Consider the following 25,621-nt stretch of genomic DNA (forward strand, 5'->3'; position numbering starts at 1 on the left):
AAATGATGGGTTGCCTCCAAAAGTCACGTAATTAGTAAATTGACTTCACCTGTATGTAATTTATTTTCAGCATAACTACAGATATTCTGTGAAAGCCTCAAAAGTTTGTTTGAGAACATCAGGTATCAAAAAGCATAAGGAAAACCAAGGAACACACCAGACAAGTCAGGGATAAAGTTGTGGAAAAGGGCAAAGCAGAATTAGGTTATACAAAAATAGCCCGAGCCTTGAACATCAAACTGAGCATTGTTCAAACCATCATCAAAATATGGAAGGAGTATGGCACAAATGCAAACCTACCAAGACATGGCCATCCACAGTGCAACAGTGCAAATCACCCTGAAAACATCATACTTGCCATCAAACATGGTGATGGCAGCATCATACTGTGTAAATGCTTTTGTTCATCAGGGTCAGAGAAGCTGGTCAGAGTTGATGAGAAGATGGATGGAAAGAAACACAGGGCTGTCCTGAAGGAAAACCTGTTGGTGCCTGTAAAAGGGTGTAGGTTCACTTTTCAGAAGGACAATAGCAGTAACATACTACAAGAGCTACAAAAGAATGGTTTAGATCAAAGCATATTAATTTTTGTGACTGGCCCAACCAAAAATCCAGACCTTATTCCTATAGAGAATCTGTGGCAAGACCTGAAAATTGCTGTTCACAGACACTCTTCTTCCAATCTAACTTACTGCGCTAGAGCTTTTTTGCAAATGAGAATGGACAACAATTTCAGCCTTGAGATGTGCACAGTTGGTAGAGATACAGTACAGACCAAATGTTTGGACACACCATCTCATTTAAAGATTTTTCTTTATTTTCAAGTCTATGAAAATTGTACATTCACACTGAAGGCATCAAAACTATGAATTAACACATGTGGAATTATATACTTAACAAAAAGTGTGAAACAACTGAAATTATGTCTTATATTCTAGGTTCTTCAAAGCAGCCACCTTTTGCTTTGATGACTGCTTTGCACACTCTTGGCATTCTCTTGATGAGCTTCAAGAGGTAGTCACCAGGAATAGTCTTCCAACAATCTTGAAGGAGTTCCCAGAGATGCTTAGCACTTGTTGGCCTTTTTTGCCTTCACTCTGCGGTCCAGCTCACCCCAAACCATCTCGATTGGATTCAGGTCTGGTGATTGTGGAGGCCAGGTCATCTGGAGTAGCACCTCATCACTCTCCTTCTTGGTCAAATAGCCCTTACACAGCCTGGAGGTGTGTTTGGGGTCATTGTCCTGTTAAAAAATAAAAGATGGTCTAACTAAAAGCAAACCGGATGGAATAGCATGCCGCTGCAAAATGCTGTGGTAGCCATGCTGGTTCAGTATGCCTTCAATTTTGAATAAATCCCCAACAGTGTCACCAGCAAAGCACCCCCACAACATCATACCTCATCCATGCTTCACGGTGGGAACCAGGCATGTAGAGTCCATCCGTTCACCTTTTCTGCTTCGCACAAAGACACGTTGGTTGGAACCAAAGATCTCAAATTTGGACTCATCAGACCAAAGCACAGAATTTCCACTGGTCTAATGTCCATTCTTTGTGTTCTTTAGCCCAAACAAGTCTCTTCTGCTTGTTGCCTGTCCTTAGCAGTGGTTTCCTAGCAGCTATTTTACCATGAAGGCCTGCTGCACAAAGTGATCTCTTTACAGACCCTCTCATCCCTTGGCATCACAGACTTGGCCCTATCCTGGATCTCATCATACCATAACAGACCGGACATTCAGTGTCTCTTACTCACACATCACCTCCTCACCTCGCCCCCTATCTGTCGGAGTCCCACAAGGTTCAGTCCTAGGGCCCCTGCTCTTTTCCATTTACACCTTTGGCCTGGACAGCTCTTAGACTCTCATGGCTTTAAGTATGACCTCTATGCTGATGACACACAGATCTACATCTCTGGACCAGATATCACCTCCCTACTAACCAGAATCCCTCAATGTCTGTCCACTATTTCATCCTTCTTCTCCGCAAGATTTCTGAAACTTAGCATGGACAAAACAGAATTCATCATCTTTCCCCCATCTCACATGACCCCCCCAACAAACCTATCCATTACAGTAAATGGCTGGCCACTCTCCCCAGTCCCACAAGCTCACTGCCTCGGGGTAATCCTTGATGCTGATCTCTCCTTCAAACCACATATCCAAGACCTTTCCACTTCCTGCCGACATCAACTCAAAAATATTTCACAAATCCGTACACTCCTCAACCAAGAATCTGTAAAAATCCTAGTCCATGCCCTCATCATCTCTCGCCTTGACTACTGCCACCTCCTGCTCTGTGGCCTCCCCGCTAACACTCTCGAACCCCTCCAATCTATTCTAAACTCTGCTGCCAAACTAATCCACCTGTCCCCCCGCTATTCCCCGGCCTCTCCCCTCTGTCAATCCTTTCACTGGCTCCCTATTGCCCAGAGACTCCAGTACAAAACCCTAACCATGATGTACAAAGCCATCCACTACCTGTCTCCTCCATACATCTGTGACGTCATCTCCCGGTACTTACCTACACGCAACCTCCGATCTTCACAAGATCTCCTTCTCTACTCCCCTCTTATCTCCTCTTCCCACAATTGTATAGAAGATTTCTCTCGCGTATCACGCCTACTCTGGAACCCTCTACCACAACACATCAGACTCTCGCCTACCATCGAAACCTTCAAAAAGAGCCTGAAGACCCACCTCTTCCTACAAGCCTACAACCTGCAGTAACCACCGATTGACCAAACAGCTGCATGACCAGCTCTATACTCGCCTACTGTATTCTCACCCATCCCTTGTAGATTGTGAGCCTTCACGGGCAGCGTCCTCTCGCCTTCTGTACCAGTTATGACTGGTATTGTTTAAGATTATTGTACTTGTTTTTATTATGTATACCCCTCCTCACATGTAAAGCGCCATGGAATAAATGGCGCTATAACAATAAATAATAATAATAACAGTTGTAGAGATGTGTCTGCTGCTAGAACTCTGTGTGGCATTGACCTGGTCTCTAATCTGAGCTGCTGCTAACCTGTGATTTCTGAGGCTGGTGACTTGGATAAACTTATCCTCAGAAGCAAAGGTGACACTTGGTCTTCATTTCCTGTGGCGGTCCTCATGTGAGCCACTTTCTTTGTAGCGCTAGATGTTTTTTGCCACTGCACTTGGGGACACTTTCAAAGTTTGCCCAATTTTTCAGACTGACTGACCTTCATTTCTTAAAGTAATGATGGCCACTCATTTTCTTTACTTAGCTGCTTTTTTCTTGCCATAATACAAATTCTAACAGTCTATTCAGTAGGACTATCAGCTGTGTTGCCACCAGACTTCTGCACAACACAACTGATGGTCCCAACCCCATTTATAAGGCAAGAAATCCCACTTATTAAACCTGACAGGGCACACCTGTGAATTGAAAACCATTCCCGATTACTACCTCTTGAAGCTCATCAAGAGAATGCCAAGAGTGTGCAAAGCAGTCATCAAAGCAAAAGGTGGCTACTTTGAAGAACCTATAATATAAGACATATTTTCAGTTGTTTCACACTTTTTTGTTAAGTATATAATTCCACATGTGTTAATTCATCGTTTTGATGCCTTCAGTGTGAATGTACAATTTTCATAGTCACGAAAATACAGAAAAATCTTTAAATGAGAAGGTGTGTCCAAACTTTTGGTCTGTATTGTATACTCCAAAAGACTTGACTTGCAACAGTAAATGGAGAGAGGTGGTCCTACAAAGTATTAAAGTATGCAAATACCAATCATAATTTTCAGGTATATATTTAGAAAACAGTATATAATTTCTCTTCACTTTACAAATAATTGCTACTTTGTGGTTGTGTATTACATAAAAACCAAATAAAATACATTTCAATTTGCTGGTGTAACATGAAAAAATGTGAGAAAGTTCATTGGGTATGTATACATTTTCCAGCACTGTAGAAAGTCAACAATGTTGTGTAGCATCTATACAAAATATGGTCTTTTACATTGTTAATGGTAATTTAAACTTTATAACTATCATTTGTAACTTTACACACAAGTCATTTCAGTAAGGTCAAATAAGCAATTTGTGAAGCAAAAATGTAGACCCTACTGACAAGTAACTGCTGGTTGTTTTGAGGTTCTTTTGTAATAATGGGAGCTGATCATGAAAAAGTTGGAAAACAGTAAACAATGTGAACATTTGCATATCACAATAAATCAGAAATTCTAACCTGACCAATTAGACATCACCCACCATGTTTTAGAGGACAACTTCATGACTTTGCTTTAATTAACAAACATTATGGCACTTATTCAATAAGACTGTCATTATAAATAACATTCATAAAGAATGGGCTTGCATGATTTTGATGCATCTAATTCCTCAAGAGGTGCATGCCATTTAATAAATTAGGAGCATCTCTTAACTGGCATGTGCCTCCACCAACATTGTACTCTATTCAGCATTCTGGAATAAGTTACGCATTGCTTTTCATGAATTTGACAGGAGGACGTAGCCTTTCCCCATCCCACCCATGCCCCGATATTTGCATAACAAAGTGGTGTGAAAAAACAAAACTGTCCGGAAGTCAGAAAGTTACATCACAAGAGCTCAATGCAAGTCTATAAGAGCCAAAACGAGGCTGTCAGGCAAAATTAAAGTGACCTCCATGCAACTCCATGAAACACTGGAGCTGCAGGTAGGTCACTTTTCGCTGCAGACTGACTGAAGCAACACTGGAAAAGGATAAATGCTGTTGCAGTTGAGTATGAAACAGAGGGGTGGAAATTACTTTTAAAGCACCGTTCCAGCGATGCAAGAAAAAAATCCTTGCATTATGCTTTAAAATAGCTTAGACTTCTGAATGGGACATGTCATGACTGACTGTCTTCTCTTCACACTGGTCTCAATGGGGAGCAATTGCAACTGAGAGACGAATGCAGTTACTGACACCTTAAGTTATAATTAGTGTTGAGCATTCCGATACTGCAAATATCGGGTATTGGCTGATTTTCGCTGTATCGGAATTCCGATACCGAGTTCCGATATTTTTGTGATATCGGAAATCGGAATCGGAAGTTCCTATAACTTCCCAGGAGTGTGCGGTGCGTATGGTTCCCAGGGTCTGGAAGAGAGGAGACTCTCCTTCAGGCCCTGGGATCCATATTCATGTAGAAAATAAAGAATAAAAATAAAAAATATGGATATACTCACCCCTCCGATGGACCCTAGACCTCAGCGGTGCAACCGGCATCTTCCGTTCCTAAGAATGCAGTGAGTGTAGGACCTGCGATGACGTCGCGGTCTTGTGATTGGTCGCGTGACCGCTCATGTGACCACTCACGTGACCGCAACGTCATCGAAGGTCCTTCACTCTCTGCATTCTTAGGAACGGAGGCAGACACTTGCAGCGGTGACAGCCAGGGCTCGTCCGAGGGTGAGTATATCCATATTTTTTATTTGTATTCTTTATTTTTTACATGAATATAAATCCCAGGGCTTGAAGGAGAGTTTCCTCTCCTTCAGACCCTGAAAACCATCCAGGATCACTTCCGATATTTGTGTCCCATTGACTTGTATTGGTATGGGGTATCGGTATCGGCGATATCCGATATTTTTTGGATATAGGCCGATCCAATCCGATACCGATACTTTCAAATATCGGAAGGTATCGCTCAACACTAGTTATAATCTATGGGCAGGCTGTGTGATTAAAGGGGTAATACAGATGATCTTGCGGCATTGTGAGAGCAGAGCTACTAGAAGCGTATGTAATATGATACATCTAAACTCTTCTCTTCTGTCTCTCCCCCACACAGAGTACCAAGAGGAAAGCTCAATAGGATTTCAATAATTACATTCATCTCTGATGTACTCATGGCAACCTGAAAACATTCTGCAATGATATTAGATCTGTCTGCAATTACATATCTTACACTGTGATAGCCAGGTCTAATCTATCGTAGTTGCGTGCTTCTTTGACTTCATGCTGAAGCCTACATATGATTGGTCAATCTCATACAGGGGAGTAGCACGATCCCCGAGAGACAAGTCTCTGGCAACACAAAGTTGAACTGTAAAACAAATTATAACCTAACTTTTACCAGCTAATATCTCTGCTTAGAGAGAAGAAATTAAAAAATAAAACCTATCTTTTACTCAACTTTTCAGTCACTATTCCATGATGTGTTCTGCTTACCATGATTAAACTGATAATACAACCTACTTAAGTAAAATAAAGTGTCAAATGTAGACATCTTTATAAGGTTTCTCGTGATACATATTCAATATAATAATGATATATGACAAGTAAAACCATTGACAGGTTGCAGTTTATTATAATACAATAGGGTATACACTAGATATTAGCAAATATTTCATAATTTAAAATTACCAGCTTCATTACATTTTCCCCAAACATTAGATTTTTAGTGAATTGATTAAACACAAATTACAAATATTGCATAGTCTCCGATTACATAGAAAAGATGTCTGTAACTCTCTTTGCAGGACTGTATTAACCCCCTTTCGAGCTTTTTAATGCAAACACAGCCTTAGAAATGTCCAAGTGACCTCAAACATACAGTACAGACCAAAAGTTTGGACACACCTTCTCATTTAAAGATTTTTATGTATTTTCATGACTATGAAAATTGTACATTCACACTGAAGGCATCAAAACTATAAATTAACACATGTGGAATTATATACTTAACAAACAAGTGTGAAATAACTGAAATTATGTCTTATATTCTAGGTTCTTCAAAATAGCCACCTTTTGCTTTGATGACTGCTTTTCACACTCTTGGCATTCTCTTGATGAGCTTCAAGTGGGATTTCTTGCCTTATAAATGGTGTTGGGACCATCAGTTGTGTTGTGCAGAAGTCTGGTGGATACACAGCTGATAGTCCTACTGAATAGACTGTTAGAATTTGCTTTATGGCAAGAAAAAAGCAGCTAAGTAAAGAAAGTGGCCATCATTTCTTTAAGAAATGAAGGTCAGTCAGTCCGAAAAATTTGGAAAACTTTGAAAGTGTCCCCAAGTGCAGTGGCGAAAACCATCAAGCGCTACAAAGAAACTGGCTCACATGAGGACCGCCCCAGGAAAGGAAGACCAAGAGTCACCTCTGCTTCTGAGGATAAGTTTATCCGGGTCACCAGCCTCAGGAATCGCAGGCTAACAGCAGCTCAGATTAGAGACCAAGTCAATGCCACACAGAGTTCTAACAGCAGACACATCTCTACAACAACTGTTAAGAGGAGACTTTGTGCAGCAGGCCTTCATGGTAAAATAACTGCTAGGAAACCACTGCTAAGGACAGGCAACAAGCAGAAGAGACTTGTTTGGGCTAAAGAACACAAGGAATGGACATTAGACTAGTGGAAATCTGTGCTTTGGTGTGATGAGTCCAAATTTGATATCTTTGGTTCCAACCACCGTGTCTTTGTGCGAAGCAGAAAAGGTGAACGGATGGACTCTACATGCCTGGTACCCACCATGAAGCATGGAGGAGGAGATGTGATGGTGTGGGGGTGCTTTGCTGGTGACACTGTTGGGGATGTATTCAAAATTGAAGACATACTGAACCAGCATGGCTACCACAGCATCTTGCAGCGACATGCTATTCCATCCGGTTTGCTTTTAGTTGGAACATCTTTTATTTTTCAACAGGACAATGACCCCAAACACACCTCCAGGCTCTGTAAGGTGTTGTGATCTCTGTTTTTGGGCTCCCTCTTGTGGTCACAAGTGGTACTGTGTGAGTGCTGTCTTTGGGCCCCCTCTGGTGGCTCTTTGTGTCATTCTGCAGGTCTGAGGCTGGATCAGCTTTCTCGTTATCTGTTAGCTGGTTTCCTATTTAGCTCACCTGGACTTTCAGTGTTTGCCTGCTGTCGATGAATTTAGTGCTATTTTGATCTCTCCTGAATTCCTTCCCTATCAGTCTCTCCAAGAGAAGCTAAGTTTTCTGTTTGGTTATTTTTTGCCCATCAGTGTTCAATATGTTTTTTGGTTATTTACTTGTCCTTGTCCAGCTTGCTAATATGTGATTTCCTTGCTTGCTGGTAGCTCTAGGGGGCTGAGTTTCTCCCCTCACACCGTTAGTTGGTGTGGGGGTTCTTGAATTCTCAGCGTGGATATTTTGTATAGGGTTTTTTACTGACCACACAGTTCCCTGCCTGTCTTCTGCTATCTAGTATTAGTGGGCCTCATTTGCTGAATCTGTTTTCATTTCTACGTTTTGTATTTTCCCCTTACCTCACCGTTATTATTTGTTGGGGGCTTCCTATATCTTTGGGGTCATTTCTCTGAGGCAAGTGAGGTCTTATTTTCTCTATAGGGGTAGCAAGTTTCTCAGGCTGCGTCGAGACGTCCAGGAATTTAGGCACGTTCACCGGCTACCTTTAGTGTGTTTGTTAGGATCAGGTTGCGGTCAGTCCAGTTACCACCTCCCTAGAGCTTGTTCTATGTTCAGTAACTTAGCTAGTCCATTCTGTGATCCTCAGCCACTAAGGATCATAACAGTACAGCAGGCCAAAAAGTGTTTAATGCATCACAGAAGTGGGATAAGAGAAGTCCTGAGTACAATTTTTTTTTTCCTCTCCCTGTGCTGCCGTCTGTCCAGCTTCTCTCATCCCCTTAATCTCTGGGTGGCTTTGAGTTCAGCTGCAGACATGGATATTCAGAGTCTGACTTCTAGTGTGGATCATCTTGCTGCAAGGGTGCAAAGCATTCAGGATTTTGTTGTTCACAGTCCTATGTCTGAGCCAAAAGTACCTATTCCTGAGTTGTTTTCTGAAGATAGATCTAGGTTTCTGAATTTTAAGAATAATTGTAAATTATTTCTTTCTTTGAGACCTCGTTCCTCTGGTGATTCCGCTCAGCAAGTTAGAATTGTTATCTCCCTGCTGTGTGGCGACCCTCAAGATTGGGCTTTCTCCCTGGCGCCAGGAGATCCTGCATTGCTGAATGTGGATGCGTTTTTTCTGGCGCTTGGATTGCTTTATGAGGAACCTAATCTTGAGAACCAGGCAGAAAAGGCCTTGCTGGCTCTCTCTCAGGGCCAGGATGAAGCTGAGGTGTATTGTCAAAAATTTCAGAAATGGTCGGTGCTTACTCAATGGAATGAGTGTGCCCTGGCTGCAAATTTCAGAGAAGGTCTTTCTGAAGCCATTAAGAATGTTATGGTGGGGTTCCCCATGCCTGCAAGTCTGAATGACTCAATGGCTTTGGCCATTCAGATTGATCGGCGTTTGCGGGAGCGCAAATCTGCGCACCATCTGGCGGTGTTTTCTGAACAGAGACCTGAGTCTATGCAATGTGACCGAATTCTGACCAGAATTGAGCAGCAAAATCATAGACGTCAAAATGGGTTGTGCTTTTACTGTGTTGATTCAACTCATGTTATCTCAGCATGCTCTGGGTGCGTAAAAAAAATCGCTAAATCTGTCACCGTTGGTACTATACAGCCTAAATTCATTTTGTCTGTTACTTTAATTTGTTCTTTGTCATCCTACTCGGTTATGGCTTTTGTGGATTCAGGTGCTGCCCTGAACCTGATGGATTTGTCGTTTGCCAGGCGCTGTGGTTTTGTTCTGGAGCGTTTGGAATTCCCTATTCCACTGAGGGGAATTGATGCTACACCATTGGCTGAGAATAAGCCTCAGTATTGGACTCAAGTGACCATGTGCATGACTCCTGTACATCAGGAGGTGATTCGCTTTCTTGTGCTGCATAATTTGCATGATGTTGTCGTTTTGGTTCTGCCATGGCTGCAGGCCCATAATCCAGTTCTGGATTGGAAAGCTATATCTGTTTCAAGTTGGGGTTGCCAGGGGATTCATGGCGATGCTCCTTTGGTGTCAATTGCTTCTTCCACTCCTTCTGAGGTCCCTGAGTTTTTGTCGGACTACCAGGATGTATTTGATGAGCCCAGATCCGGTGCCCTGCCTCCTCACAGGGATTGTGATTGTGCTATAAATTTGATTCCTGGTAGTAAGTTCCCTGAGGGACGACTTTTTAATTTGTCTGTACCAGAACATGCCGCGATGCGGAGTTATATAAAGGAGTCTTTAGAGAAGGGACATATTTGCCCGTCCTCCTCCCCTCTTGGTGCAGGATTCTTTTTTGTGGCCAAAAAGGATGGTTCTCTGAGACCTTGTATAGATTATCGTCTTCTAAATAAAATCACGGTCAAATTTCAGTATCCTTTGCCATTATTATCTGATCTGTTTGCTCGGATTAAGGGGTCCAGTTGGTTCACCAAGATAGATCTTCGTGGTGCGTATAACCTTGTGCGTATTAAGCAGGGGGATGAATGGAAAACAGCATTTAATACGCCCGAAGGCCATTTTGAGTACATGGTGATGCCTTTTGGACTCTCTAATGCTCCTTCTGTGTTCCAGTCCTTCATGCATGACATCTTCCGAGAATATCTGGATAAATTTATGATTATGTATCTGGATGACATTTTGGTCTTTTCTGAGGACTGGGAGTCCCATGTGAAGCAGGTCAGGATGGTATTTCAGGTCCTGCGTGCTAATGCCTTATTTGTGAAGGGCTCAAAATGTCTCTTCGGAGTACAGAAGGTTTCCTTTTTGGGTTTTATTTTTTCTCCTTCTACTATTGAGATGGACCCAGTCAAGGTCCAGGCTATTCATGACTGGAGACAGCCTACATCTGTTAAGAGTCTTCAGAAGTTCTTGGGTTTTGCTAATTTTTACCGTCGCTTCATTGCTAATTTTTCTGGCGTGGTTAAACCCTTGACGGATTTGACCAAGAAGGGTTCTGATGTGACTAATTGGTCTCCTGCGGCCGTGGAAGCCTTTCGGGAGCTGAAGCGCTGGTTTTCTTCGGCTCCAGTTTTATGTCAGCCTGATGTCTCTCTTCCTTTTCAGGTCGAGGTTGATGCTTCTGAGATTGGAGCAAGGGCTGTTTTGTCGCAGAGAAGCTCTGATTGCTCTGTGATGAAACCTTGTGCTTTCTTTTCAAGAAAGTTCTCGTCTGCCGAGCGGAATTATGATGTTGGTAATCGGGAGTTGTTGGCTATGAAGTGGGCATTTGAGGAGTGTCGACATTGGCTAGAGGGAGCTAAGCATCGTGTGGTGGTCTTGACTGATCACAAAAATCTGATTTATCTCGAGTCTACCAAGCGGCTAAATCCTAGACAGGCTCGTTGGTCGTTGTTTTTCTCACGTTTCGATTTCCTGGTCTCGTACCTGCCTGGTTCGAAGAACGTGAAGGCTGATGCGCTTTCTAGGAGTTTTGTGCCTGACTCTCCGGGAGTTTCAGAGCCGGCTGGTATCCTCAGAGAGGGAGTGATTTTGTCTGCCATTTCCCCAGATTTGCGACGAGTGCTGCAGAAATTTCAGGTGGATAGACCTGACCGTTGCCCACCAGAGAGACTGTTTGTCCCAGATAGATGGACCAGCAGAGTTATTTCCGAGGTTCATTCTTCGGTGTTGGCAGGCCATCCTGGGATTTTTGGTACCAGAGATTTGGTGGCTAGGTCCTTCTGGTGGCCTTCCTTGTCGCGGGATGTGCGTTCCTTTGTGCAGTCCTGTGGGATTTGTGCTCGGGCTAAGCCTTGCTGTTCTCGTGCCAGCGGTTTGCTTTTGCCTTTGCCTGTCCTGAAGAGGCCTTGGACGCACATTTCCATGGATTTTATTTCGAATCTTCCAGTCTCTCAGAGAATGTCTGTCATCTGGGTGGTGTGTGATCGTTTTTCCAAAATGGTCCATTTGGTGCCCTTGCCTAAGTTGCCTTCCTCCTCTGATTTGGTTCCTCTATTTTTTCAGAATGTGGTTCGCTTGCATGGCATCCCTGAAAATATTGTGTCTGACAGAGGATCCCAGTTTGTGTCCAGATTTTGGCGGATCTTTTGTGCTAAGATGGGCATTGATTTGTCTTTTTCGTCGGCCTTCCATCCTCAGACGAATGGCCAAACCGAGCGAACTAATCAGACCTTGGAAACTTATTTGAGATGTTTTGTTTCTGCTGATCAGGATGATTGGGTGACTTTTTTGCCATTGGCTGAGTTTGCCCTTAATAATCGGGCTAGTTCTGCTACTTTGGTTTTGCCGTTTTTCTGCAATTCTGGTTTTCATCCTCGTTTTTCCTCGGGTCAGGTTGAGCCTTCTGACTGTCCTGGGGTGGATTCTGTGGTGGATAGGTTGCAGCAGATTTGGAACCATGTGGTGGACAATTTGAAGTTGTCACAGGAGAAGGCTCAGCGCTTTGCCAACCGCCGTCGCGGTGTGGGTCCCCGACTTTGTGTTGGGGATTTGTTATGGCTGTCTTCTCGGTATGTTCCTATGAAGGTCTCCTCTCCTAAATTCAAGCCTCGCTTCATCGGTCCTTATAAGATTTTGGAAATCCTTAACCCGGTGTCATTTCGTTTGGACCTCCCAGCGTCGTTTGCCATTCATAACGTGTTCCATAGGTCTTTGTTGCGGAGGTATGTGGTGCCTGTGGTTCCTTCTGTTGAGCCCCCTGCCCCGGTGCTGGTTGAGGGCGAATTGGAGTACGTGGTGGAGAAGATCTTGGATTCTCGTATTTCTAGACGGAGGCTTCAGTATTTGGTTAAGTGGAAGGGCTATGGTCAGGAGGATAATTCCTGGGTTGTCACCTCTGATGTTCATGCGGCCGATTTGGTTCATGCCTTCCATGTGGCTCATCCTGATCGCCCTGGGGGTTTTGATGAGGGTTCGGTGACCCCTCCTCAAGGGGGGGGTACTGTTGTGAACTCTGTTTTTGGGCTCCCTCTTGTGGTCACAAGTGGTACTGTGTGAGTGCTGTTTTTGGGCCCTCTCTGGTGGCTCTTTGTGTCATTCTGCAGGTCTGAGGCTGGATCAGCTGTCTCGTTATCTGTTAGCTGGTTTCCTATTTAGCTCACCTGGACTTTCACTGTTTGCCTGCTGTCGATGTATTCAGTGCTATTTTGATCTCTCCTGAATTCCTTCGCTATCATTCTCTCCAAGAGAAGCTAAGTTTTCTGTTTGGTTATTTTTTGCTCATCAGTGTTCAATATGTTTTTTGGTTATTTACTTGTCCTTGTCCAGCTTGCTAATATGTGATTTCCTTGCTTGCTGGTAGCTCTAGGGGGCTGAGTTTCTCCCCTCACACCGTTAGTTGGTGTGGGGGTTCTTGAATTCTCAGCATGGATATTTTGTATAGGGTTTTTTACTGACCGCACAGTTCCCTGCCTGTCTTCTGCTATCTAGTATTAGTGGGCCTCATTTGCTGAATCTGTTTTCATTTCTACGTTTTGTATTTTCCCCTTACCTCACCGTTATTATTTGTTGGGGGCTTCCTATATCTTTGGGGTCATTTCTCTGAGGCAAGTGAGGTCTTATTTTCTCTACAGGGGTAGCAAGTTTCTCAGGCTGCGTCGAGACGTCCAGGAATTTAGGCACGTTCACCGGCTACCTTTAGTGTGTTTGTTAGGATCAGGTTGCGGTCAGTCCAGTTACCACCTCCCTAGAGCTTGTTCTATGTTCAGTAACTTAGCTAGTCCATTCTGTGATCCTCAGCCACTAAGGATCATAACAGTAAGGGCTATTTGACCAAGAAGGAAAATGATGGAGTACTACTCCCGATGACCTGGCCTCCACAGTCACTAGACCTGAACCAAATTGAGATGGTTTGGGGTGAGCTGGACCAAAGAGTGAAGGCAAAAGGGCCAACAAGTGCTAAGCATCTCTGGGAACTCCTTCAAGATTGTTGGAAGACCATTTTCAGTGACTACCTCTTGAAGCTCATCAAGAGAAGGCCAAGAGTGTGCAAAGCAGTCATCAAAGCAAAAGGTGGCTTCTTTGAAGAACCTAGAATGTAAGACATAATTTAAGTTATTTCACACTTGTTTGTTAAGTATATAATTCCACTTGTGTTAATTCATAGTTGTGATGCCTTCAGTGTGAATGTACAATTCTCATAATAATGAAAATACAGAAAAATCTTTAAATAAGAAGGTGTGTCCAAACTTTTGGTCTGTACTGTATATTTCTATTGGTTATCTCTGGTAGCAACCTAACGCACTGCACTAACAGAATTTTTATGCTTTTTAACATTTAAAAATTATTTAAAACGTATCTTTTTTAAGGGTAAATGACTGCAGTGCTGATTTTTAAACACAAGCAATGTATTTAGAGAAGATATGGGGTTTTATTGCAAGCAAAAATTTAAAGCTTTTTCCCTGGTGGAGAAGCAGCAACAGGCTTGTTCATTAATTGAAGAACCTATAGCTTTTTATCAAGCCTTCAAAAAACTTAATCTTTTTGAGCGCAGCAAATGAGCAGCTGTTTCGAAAGAGAAAAATCCATGGTTTATTTTTATAAAACTTTTTAAGGGCATGTTCACACTTTGCAGATTTTGCTGCGGATTTTTCTGCAGCGGATTTGGAAAAACCGCATTGAAAAACCGCTGCGGATTTTCCTGCGGTTTCTTCTGCGGATTCCTCTGCGGGTTTTCAACAGCACTCTCCTATTGGTGCATGTTGAAAACTGCTGCGGAATCCGCAGAAAGAAGTGACACGCTCCTTCTTTTATTCCGCAGCAATTCCGCGCAGTTTTTAAAGGGATTTTCCGCAAAGTGGGCACAGTTTTTGTTTTCCATAGGGTAACATTGTACTGTACCCTGCATGGCAAACTGCTGCGGATCCGCAGCGTCAAATCCGCTGCGGTTCCGCAGCAAAAACCGCAAAGTGTGAACATAGCCTAAAAAGTATTACTATTTTGGGATCAGCAACAGGTTTGTGACTTATGCTATGTGCACACATTGCAGATTTGCCTGCGGATTTTTCTGCACTAAATCCGCAGCTCTTGGCAGAAAATGCAGGTGCGTTTTTGTTGCGTTTTTGTTGCGTTTTTGGTGCGGTTTTCAGTGCGGTTTTCTATGCAGATTGTCAGCGTTTTTGACATAAATAAAGCTTTTGAAGCTTGACAAACTTCAGCAACAAAAAAAAAAAAAATGATGTAATTTCCTTGTCCAACCCCTTCTTCTTTCATCCTCCATTTTGTGCAAACATAAAAATGAGTGGAAGTAACCAAAGCATGCCGCAGATACAGCTCCGCAGGCCGCACTGGATACTTATGCTGGGGTTGCTGCTGCAAATCTTGAATAATCATAGACAGCAGGTAAGCTGAAGTGCATTTTTTTTTTTTTAGCGCTAAACATATTCAGCAGCGCTTTACCGACATCTTTTTTTTTTTATTATTATCTTTCTCAGTGTTGTGATATAAAAAATATATATATTTGTTTTTATTTTAGAGGCAGTAGCACCAGGAGAGAAGACGTTTACGGAAAGGACTCTGGGTGCACCCGCTTGTCGCTGAATGTGCACAAAAGGGCCACTTTTATATCCTTTACAATGATTTGATTAAGTAAGTTGAAATACATGAAAAGACCAATTAATGTTTTCCCACAAATGTTATGATATGTTACGTAACCATTTTTTTTCTTTTTACATTTTCAGATACCCGGAAAAGTTCATTTCATTCTGCCGTCTATCCATCCCAGCATTCGACCGACTTCTGGAAATACTTTCCCTTTATCTCACACTGCAAGATACAGTGATGAGGAAGGCCATCTCTGCTGAGGAAAGGCTGCTCATCACCTTGCGGTAAGTAACTAATTTTTGGGTTGAATGTCATTAGGGCTCTTTCACATGTCAGTGTGTCCGGTATGTGTGATGAAAGTTTTCACATGTCCCGGAGACACTGACAAACTTAGACACAGTCATCTATGCACATGTCAGCCTGTTTTCGTCTGCCGTATCACTGCGGTCAAAACACGCGGACATGCCCTTTTTTTCCAATTGCATGTTCAACAAAGTGTCCCGCACATGTGCACACGGAGAACACACATTGATGTCCTCTGTGAGACACGCATTGCACTGGTGAAGAAGTGCTACAGGAAGCTCTGTTCCCTGGCGGCAGGTGATGAAGATGCTGTCAGCATTCTTCCCTGCTCTGCATGATTTCAGCGCCATCAGTGAAGAATGTGATTTGTCTTCATCACCTGCCGCTGCTAACTGCGCTTACTGTATTGCTTTGATCCCTGCTAGCCATCCGTGTGGGAAGGGTTCAGCACATGGGCTGCACACACACAATGGACATGGATATCTCTGGTACTGTGTTTTACGGTACCGGATATATCATGTTTAAAACACATTAGGAAATTGTAACCATTTTTGCTTGCTAGCAGATGTGCCCACTGTATTTTACGCCTTATCTACAGCATTCTATAATTAAGGCCCTGGGTCAGTGGAGATAGATCATACACGTGTGTGGGGTGCTATTGTGTAATGTTATCCCATCTTGCTGTGTCCAGGTCATGCGCCTCCCTTCTTGCGATACCACTCTTCTGCGCAGACATATTTTATTGTCCTGATGAGGATAGAGCAAAGTGCGCAGATGTGCATGCGCTGGGCCTCTCTCCTTTCCTTGCCTTTGCTCACTGCAGGACTTACTTCTGCCCTGAACAGGCTGGATTAGTGCGTTGAAGCAATCAGGAGGGCGGCATCGTTGGCTAAATATTGGAGTGGCTGGACACAGACCTGCAAGTCCCTTCTGATGTGACTGGCGGTTTATTTATTGATACCCTTTGTGTTGTGCCGGGTTGCTAAGGGCAGCATTATAGAATGCTTTAGATAAAACATGAAAGGTGCTGGACGCATATTATAGCGCCCATAACTGCTGACATGTTTCATTGTATTTTTGTGTGACATTTCTAATATTCATTTTTGTTTCTTTGCAGATTTTTGGCCACAGGAGAGAGCAATACATCCCTGCACCTCCAATTTAGGGTTGGTAAATCCACCATCTCTAAAATTGTGAGGTGCACATATACCGTCATCTGGCAGAAGTTGCAGCCCATAGTGATGCCTTCCCCAACCGAGGAGACTTGGCTGCAGGTTGCAGCAGGCTTTCAGTCTGTGGCCAATTTCCCAAACTGCATAGGTGCAGTCGATGGTAAACATGTAAGGGTTCAGCAGCCACCACGATCAGGATCACACTTCTTTAATTATAAGAAGTATTTTTCAGTGGTCCTTATGGCGGTGGCTGATGCCCATTACAAATTTGTTGCCATTGATGTTGGTGCCTATGGTAGTACTGGGGATTCTCGGGTGTTGCGAACATCACAGATTGGGATGCAAATTCTTCAAGATGGTGGAACGCTCCCAGCCCCAAGACCTTTGCCGGGTTCCACACATCCAGCACCCTTTGTGATGGTATCGGATGAGGCGTTTCCCTTAACGACAACCCTGCTGCGCCCATACCCACGATGGGGACCGAATGCCCGGCGAAGGATTTTTAATTATCTGCTGAGTCGTGCATGCAGATATGTGGAATGCACTTTTGGGACTAGACAGTGGAGGATCTTTCACACACCCATCCAGCTGGATACTGACACTGTTGACACTGTGATTAAGGCTTGCTGTGTACTCCACAACTACGCTCGTGAGTACAAGACTGACGTAGATGTGGAGTACCAGCAACCAGTATGTAATCCAGTGGTCAACGTGGGTCTGGGAAGGCTGTCCAACTCGGGTGTGCGTGTGAGAGAATCCTTCACTGACTACTTTATGAGTCCAGAAGGTGCCGTGCACTGGCAATACTCCTGTGCTGGTGTTGGGCAGCCTGAGCAGCAGAGAAGGATGGAAGAACATTGACCGACCAATAAAAGATGGCAAGATCTATATCAAAAGCTAGAAGAAGTCAAGATCCCTATTAATCGAATTCAAGATCAATATTCAATTTTGTTTGTTGTTATTTTTTTGGGGAACAAAAACATTATTATTTCTGGTTAATAAAAAAAAAATTGTTACTTTCATGTGGTTATTTTTCAATCAAATAAGTGTTGTTTGTAGAAAATTTTTAATGATTGATTCTTCTCCATCCCATTGTCCAGTGCCCATACACCCATCACACTATCTCCATCCCATAGTCCAGTGCCCATACACCCATCACACTACCTCCATCCCATAGTCCAGTGCCCATATACCCATGACACCGTCCAACATAGAGGCCTTGTCCGCTAACTACGTTAAGTATATAAAAATCAGAGATGACATTTTATCAACATTAATTTATTTAACAAACAAATACATTTTGACAAACAGTTGTCAATATTTTTTCAATTTGAAAAACACAGAATTGGGCATTTTATTGGCAACGTGCAACGTGCCCTGAGAAACTATACATTTTTGGAAAAACAATTGCATCTTAATGCAAGTAGGTGTATTCCTACGAATACCCATAGGAGCTAGCTGGGTCTGTACAGAAATTTGGAGTTGGAGATGGTCCCAGGCATGTGTTTCCTCCTTCCGAATAATTTATGGCCGGTTGGTTGTAGGAAGGCGCTCTAGCTTGTGGTTCCCTGGGTTTCTGTCATGGCCGAAAGAGTCCAAAAACCCCCGTCAAAACATCCTCATAAGACTGAATTGGAGCAGGGTCCTCCAAATCGGTGAGAGACATTTGGCACATAGACATAAAGAGAGACTGCCTATCCAGTGGCAGTGAGCGAGCCTTGCATGCAATTGTCAAAGCAAAAAAATCACAATGGTCCTCAGTTGAGGATTTTTTAAATCTAGTGTATCACTAGCAATCTGCTTAGTTTTATCCTCATTTTTTTTTTCTTTTTTTTACTGGACTCTCCTGCCACCGGATAGGCAGCTCTCTTCTCCATTACCACAGCTTCTGCCGAACCAGATGATCCGACAGCTGCTGAAGTTGATGTGCCTGCAGCAGCTGCTGAACATGTGGCACCAGTAGAAGCTGTGATAACAGATGGAGAAATTGTCCCTCCCACTCCAGAAGAACTGCCTGCTCCATCTTCGGAGGTGTCATCCACAGGAGACGGGGTAGAAAGGTTGCCCTCACTCCTGTTTGAGAAAAGGAAAAAAAGAATTAATTATGACTGCTGCAGAGAAGCAACATTTTTGGGACAGCATAAAGGCCGCTTTGTCCAAAACGCTGTTCACTTTTTTGCATGTGTACTGATAATTAGTGTTGAGCGATACCGTCTGATACTTGAAAGTATCGGTATCGGAAAGTATCGGCCGATACTGGCAAAGTATCACATCTAATCCGATACCGATACCCGATACCAATACAAGTCAATTGGACATCAAGTATCGGATGGTATCCTGTATGGTTCCCAGGGTCTGAAGGAGAGGAAACTCTCCTTCAGGCCCTGGGATCCATATCAATGTGTAAAAGAAAGAATTAAAATAAAAAATAGGGATATACTCACCTCTCCGGCGGCCCCTGGACTTTACCGCCGTAACCGGGAGCCGTTGTACCTAAGAATGCGCGCTTGAAGGGCCTTAGATGACGTCACGGCGCTCTGATTGGTCCGTAGCGGTCGCGTGACCGCTACACGACCAATCACAAAGCCGTGACGTCACCTAAGGTCTTTCAAGCGCTTGAAATACCTTAGGTGATGTCACGGCTTTGTGATTGGTCGCGTAGCGGTCACGCGACTGCTACGGACCAATCAGAGCGCCGTGACGTCATCTAAGGCCCTTCAAGCGCGCATTCTTAGGTACAACGGCTCCCGGTTACGGCGGTAAAGTCCAGGGGCCGCCGGAGAGGTGAGTATATCCCTATTTTTTATTTTAATTCTTTCTTTTACACATTGATATTAATCCCGATACCGATTCCCGATACCACAAAAGTATCGGATCTCGGTATCGGAATTCCGATACCGCAAGTATCGGCCGATACCCGATACTTGCGGTATCGGAATGCTGAACACTACTGATAATGCATGTTTTCATTTAACACATGCGTTATCACCACATGCTATCCAAACAATGTGCTAGTTATCTTGCGCAGTCAAAGTGCCAACACAAGATAAATAGACATGGTGTGGTGCCATAGGTCTCACAACTCCATCTTTGGAATCATAGTGCAGAAAGGATTTCTGAAAATCCTCTCTTCACTATGGTATAACATCTGGATGCTGTGTATTGAACGCTGCGGCAGGACACAGTGTTCAATACGCAGCCAACTGTGCTACACCACATGGAAACATTGATGCGGCTACATATATTAGTGGTTTATAACATACCTCCGCAAAGTCCGGCTTGTGATCAGGAAATGCAGCTCATCATAAAAGGGAAATGTTTTACGGCTGGGGGACGATCCACTTCGGTCACAGGAATTAATAAATTTGTTAAACCGGTCCCTCACCGACCCACCTCCATCTTTGCTTTACATGTTTTTCTAAGAAAAAAATATATATATATATAGTCAAAGTAAATTTATAATAAACTCTAATACTACAGTAATTGGTAACATTGTAATTACCAATTTCCAATTGGCTGGCAATGGACAGGGAATCCTACTCGGGATAAAGGTCCCTCAAAATCTTGGTCCAGCAATGGTCACGATAATATTTGTCTTTATAGGACACATCTGCGGCATCCCAAATAGCAGGTATATCTCGAACCTACAATGAATAGAATAGTGTCATTACATACTATATCCAACTGCTAAGTAATCTTAAAGGGAACCTGTCACCCCCAAAATCGAAGATGAGCTAAGCCCACCAGCATCAGGGGCTTATCTACAGTATTCTGTAATGCATTCTGTAATGCTGTAGATAAGCCCCCAATGTATCCTCAAAAATGATCAAAAGAGGTTAGATTATACACACCCAGGGGCGGTCCCAGTCCAATGGGTGTCACGGTCCGGTATACAGTATACCAGAATGGGTAGATAAGCCCCTTATGCCGGTGGGCTTAGCTCTACTTCCATTTTGGAGGTTTGAGGTTTCCTTTACAGCAAACATGTAAAAATATTTGGATATATATTAAACATCACCCCTACTCTAACCAAAAGTCAAACAAGCAAGGCAAACACCAAATTATGCCAGTTTCACACGTCAGTGGCTCCGCTACGTGTGGTGACAGTTTCCTCACATACCGGAGACAATGAAACACGTAGACACATTAAAATAAATGTGTCTCTGCAGATGTCAGTGTGATTTCATGCACCATGTGTCCATTTGCAAAACACGGAGACATGTCTGTATTCGTGGGAGCGCATGGATCACACGGACCCATAAAGTCAATGGGTCCGTGTAACCACGTACCGCACACGGATGCTGCCTGTGTGCCATCCGTGTGCTGTCTGTGTGCATTTTTCCTGTTATAGTGTTAGCATTAAAAAAATTGTTGCTGTATACGAACACGGAAACACGTACAGCACACAGACACAAAAGTAGACACACGGACATGACACGGATCCCACACACGGGACCCCCCCAAAAAAAAAGACGTAGGGTCCGCCTATATTTTTTGGCCAGAAAGGCTAGGAAGACAGCTGCGGACCAATATTTGTTGCCTGGGAAGGGGTTAAAATACCCATGGATCTTCCCAGGCTATTAATATCAGCCCGCAGCTGTCTGCATAGCCTTTCTGGCTATAAAATATAGGGGGGGGGGGGCCCAAAAAAATGACGTAGGGTCCCCCTATATTTTTTGGCCAGAAAGGCTAGGAAGACAGCTGTGGAGCAATATTTGTTGCCTGGGAAGGGGTTAAAATACCCATGGATCTTCCCAGGCTATTACTATCAGCCCACAGCTGTCTGCGTAGCCTTTCTGACTATAAAATATAGGGGGCCCAAAAAAAATGACGTAGGGTCCCCCTATATTTTTTGGCCAGAAAGGCTATGCAGACAGCTGCGGGCTGATATTCATAGCCAAGGAAGGGGCCATGGATATTTGCCCCCCCTGGCTACAAATAACAGCCCACAGCCTCCCCAGAAATGGCACATCTGTAAGATACGCCAATTCCGGCACTTAGCCCCTCTCTTCCCACTCCCGTGTAGCAGTGGGATATGGGGTAATGAAGGATTAATGCCACCTTGCTATTGTAAGGTGGCATTAAGCAAGGTTAATAATGGAGAGGCGTCAATAAGATGCCTATCCATTATTAATCCTATTAAAGTGTTAAAAAAACCACAGACACTAGAAAAAAATGTTTTAATGAAATAATCACAAACACTTTTTGACAAGGCCTTTATTGCACGCTCAATCCACCTGAAGACCCTCATCCTGCAAAAAAAGTAAAAAAACAAACCAAAATCATACTTCCTGTCCGCAGAAATCCCATAACGAGTGTCCCACAACTATCTGCCATGGAGAACAGACACATCAGGAGATGTGTCTGCTCTCCACGGCTGCAGCAACACACTGACAGGAGCTATGGCTCCTGTCAGTGTGTAACTGCTCATGCGCAAGAGAGTTTACCGGCGTTCATTGACCACGGTACTCTCGCTTTACGGCACTACTGCGTGGGAAAGTTCACACGCAGCTCTAGTGCCGTAAATAGAGATGCCGGAGCCGCAGAACTCCGGAAAAGTATGCCATACACTGCTAGGAGCTTCGCTCCTGGTAGTGTATCGCCGGAGAGCAAGCGATCGGTGTGGGACACTCGTTGGGATATCTGCGGACAGGGAGTATGGATTTGTTTTATTTTTTTTTGGACATTTTCCCTAGGGGACTGAGGGCATCGTGTACCAGTGTGCTGTATGGTGAGTATATACTCTATGTTATATGGTGTATGTAATGTCTGTCATGTATGTTACATGTATTGTATGTGTCTATTGTATGTGTATGTGTTTTGTGTTTTACTGACAATTGTGCTAAGTCGCCGGACACAGGGACAACTCTCCCATCCTAATACCGGATGGGAGTAGTAATCCCATATGGCGACTTAGCACAATTGGGTGGCACTATCGTCGCTTGGGGACACATACACACAGACAGACGCACACGGACAGACATCACACACATAGACAGAAACACACACATACATACCAGATCGATCAGACGCCCGACATCAATTCCCATATGACGATATGCCTCCATGACGACGGTCACTTCCGACTTGTACATGACCACACTCCGCCCACGCACTTCCTCCCGCCTGACATCACTTCCTGCTGCAGTGGTTTCTGACACCAAACCCGCAGAAAACCCACAGATATTTTTTCATCTGCGGGTTTTACTGCGGGTTTGACCCTCACAATGGGGGTCTATGGGTGCAGAACCGCTGCAGTTCCGCACAAAGAAGTGACTTGCTGCGGAAAAAACAACGCTACGTTTCTGTGCTTTTTTCCCTCAGCATGTGCACAGCATTTTGCAGTTTTCATAGGTTTACATGTTACAGTAAACGCAATGGAAACTGCAGCGGACCCGCAGCGTCAATTCGCGGTGGTTCCGCGGTAAAAACCACAAAGTGTGAACATGGCCTAACAAACAGAAAAATCAGTTTTTTTTAAGTAGCTGTCAATATATTATCCATAAATTGGGATCGACAACAGCTTTGCTGTTTAAGAAATGAAAATACATTGGCTTTTTAATAAGCCAACCAAAATCATGGCTTTTGATGGGAGCTGCAACTGTTTTGCTGTTTTGATAGCAATGAAACAATGGCTTGTTAAAATGCCTGGAAAAATTATCCCTTTTTGGTGGCAGTTGCACGATATAAAATAGGGTTACCAGCAACAGCATGGTATAGCAATCAACCTCAATGGGCAAGCAGGAGATGTGTATCTCTGTCTATCAGCCTTGGCAGTGGGAGTGGCAGCAGCGGAAACCACACATTAGACAATATGATGGGAAATGCAAGATATTGTCTGGCTGTATTGGGTGTTGTGAATTCTGCTTTTGGGTTCGATCCGGTGGTAGTAGGTGGTAATGCAGTTGTCCCTGGGTTGCAGTCCTGGTCAGGTGTGTCTGCTGATTGCAGTTCTGACTGGGGTATTTAGGTGTGCAGGATTCATTAGTCCTTGCCAGTTGTCAATTGTTGTTGGGAGGTGTGGACCTCTGCCTGGTTCCTCCTGTCTTTCTGCCAAATCAGCAAAGATAAGTGTCTGGGTTTTTTTTCCTGTGGCACACATGCTGTTCAGTGCTATTCTTTGTGTTTTCTTTTCCAGCTTAGATTGTGTCAGTAATTTCCCAGTCTTGATGGATTCTCTGGAGTGGCAGACATACATTCCATGTCTTTAGTTAGATTGTGGAACTTTTTGTATTATCTGTTGTGGATATTTTTGGAAGGGTTTTAATACTGACCGCATAGTAATCTGTCCTATCCTTTCCTATTTAGCTAGAGTGGCCTCTTTTGCTAAATCCTGTTTTCTACCTGCGTGTGTCTATTCTTCTCCTACTCACAGTCATTATTTGTGGGGGCTGCCTATCCTTTGGGGGTCTGCTCTGAGGCAAGATAGCATTCCTATTTCCATCTATAGGGGTATTTAGTCCTCCGGCTGTGTCGAGGTGTCTAGGGTTTGTTAGGCACACCCCACGGCTACTTCTAGTTGCGTTGTTAGTTCAAGAATTGCGGTCAGTACAGGTTCCACCGACTCCAGAGAAAGTTTTCATGCGGCTCCAAGGTCACCGGATCATAACAGTACAACTGGCCAATAATGAGTTAAATGCATCTCAGAAGAAGGGAAGAAAGGTGTTGAGTCATTTTTTTTTCTGCAGTCTGTTTTGTCTTCTCTTCCCTCTTTATTAATGGGTGGCTGAGGAGTCTTGTGCCAGCATGGATGTTCAGGAATTAGCTTCTCGTGTAGACCAGCTTGCTGCTAGGGTACAGGTTATTTCTGATTATATTGTTCAGACTCCTGCTTTAGAGCTGAAGATTCCTACTCCTGATTTGTTTTTTGGTGATAGGTCCAAATTTGGGGTTTTTAAAAACAATTGCAAACTGTTTTTTGCTCTGAGACCGCGATCCTCCGTTGATTCCATTCAGCAGGTTAAAATTGTCATCTCCCTGCTGCATGGCGATCCACAGGATTGGGCATTTTCCCTGGAATCTGGGAATCCGGCCTTGCTTAATGTAGATTCCTTTTTTCAGGCTTTAGGATTATTATATGATGAACCGAATTCTGTGGATCAAGCAGAGAAAACCTTGTTGGCCCTGTCTCAGGGTCAAGAGGCGGCAGAATTGTATTGTCAGAAATTTAGAAAATGGTCTGTGTTGACTAAATGGAATGATGATGCATTGGCTGCAATTTTCAGAAAGGGTCTTTCTGAATCCGTTAAAGATGTTATGGTGGGGTTTCCCATGCCTTCCGGTCTGAGTGATTCTATGTCTCTGGCCATTCAGATTGATCGGCGTTTGCGGGAGCGTCAAACTGTGCGCGCTGTGGCGTCGTCCTTAGAGCAAAGTCCTGAGCCAATGCAGTGTGATAGGATTTTGTCTAGAATGGAACGACATGGATTCAGACGTCAGAATAGGTTGTGTTATTATTGTGGCGACGCTTCTCATGTCATTTCAGTCTGCCCTAAGCTGACAAAAAGGATCGCTAGTTCATTTACTATCAGTACTGTACAACCTTTCTGTTATCGGTGTCCTTGATCTGCTCATTGTCATCATTTTCTGTCATGGCGTTTGTGGATTCAGGCGCCGCCTTGAACTTAATGGATTTTGAGTTTGCCAGGCGTTGTGGTTTTCCCTTGCAGCCTTTGCAGAACCCTATTCCTTTAAGGGGGATTGATGCTACACCGTTGGCTAAAAATAAGCCCCAGTTTTGGACACAGGTGACCATGCACATGGCGCCAGCCCATCAGGAAGATTGTCGATTTCTGGTGTTGCATAATTTGCATGATGTTGTCGTGCTG

Source organism: Ranitomeya variabilis, chromosome 3, assembly GCF_051348905.1.
Source record: "Ranitomeya variabilis isolate aRanVar5 chromosome 3, aRanVar5.hap1, whole genome shotgun sequence".
Taxonomy (NCBI): Eukaryota; Metazoa; Chordata; class Amphibia; order Anura; family Dendrobatidae; genus Ranitomeya; species Ranitomeya variabilis.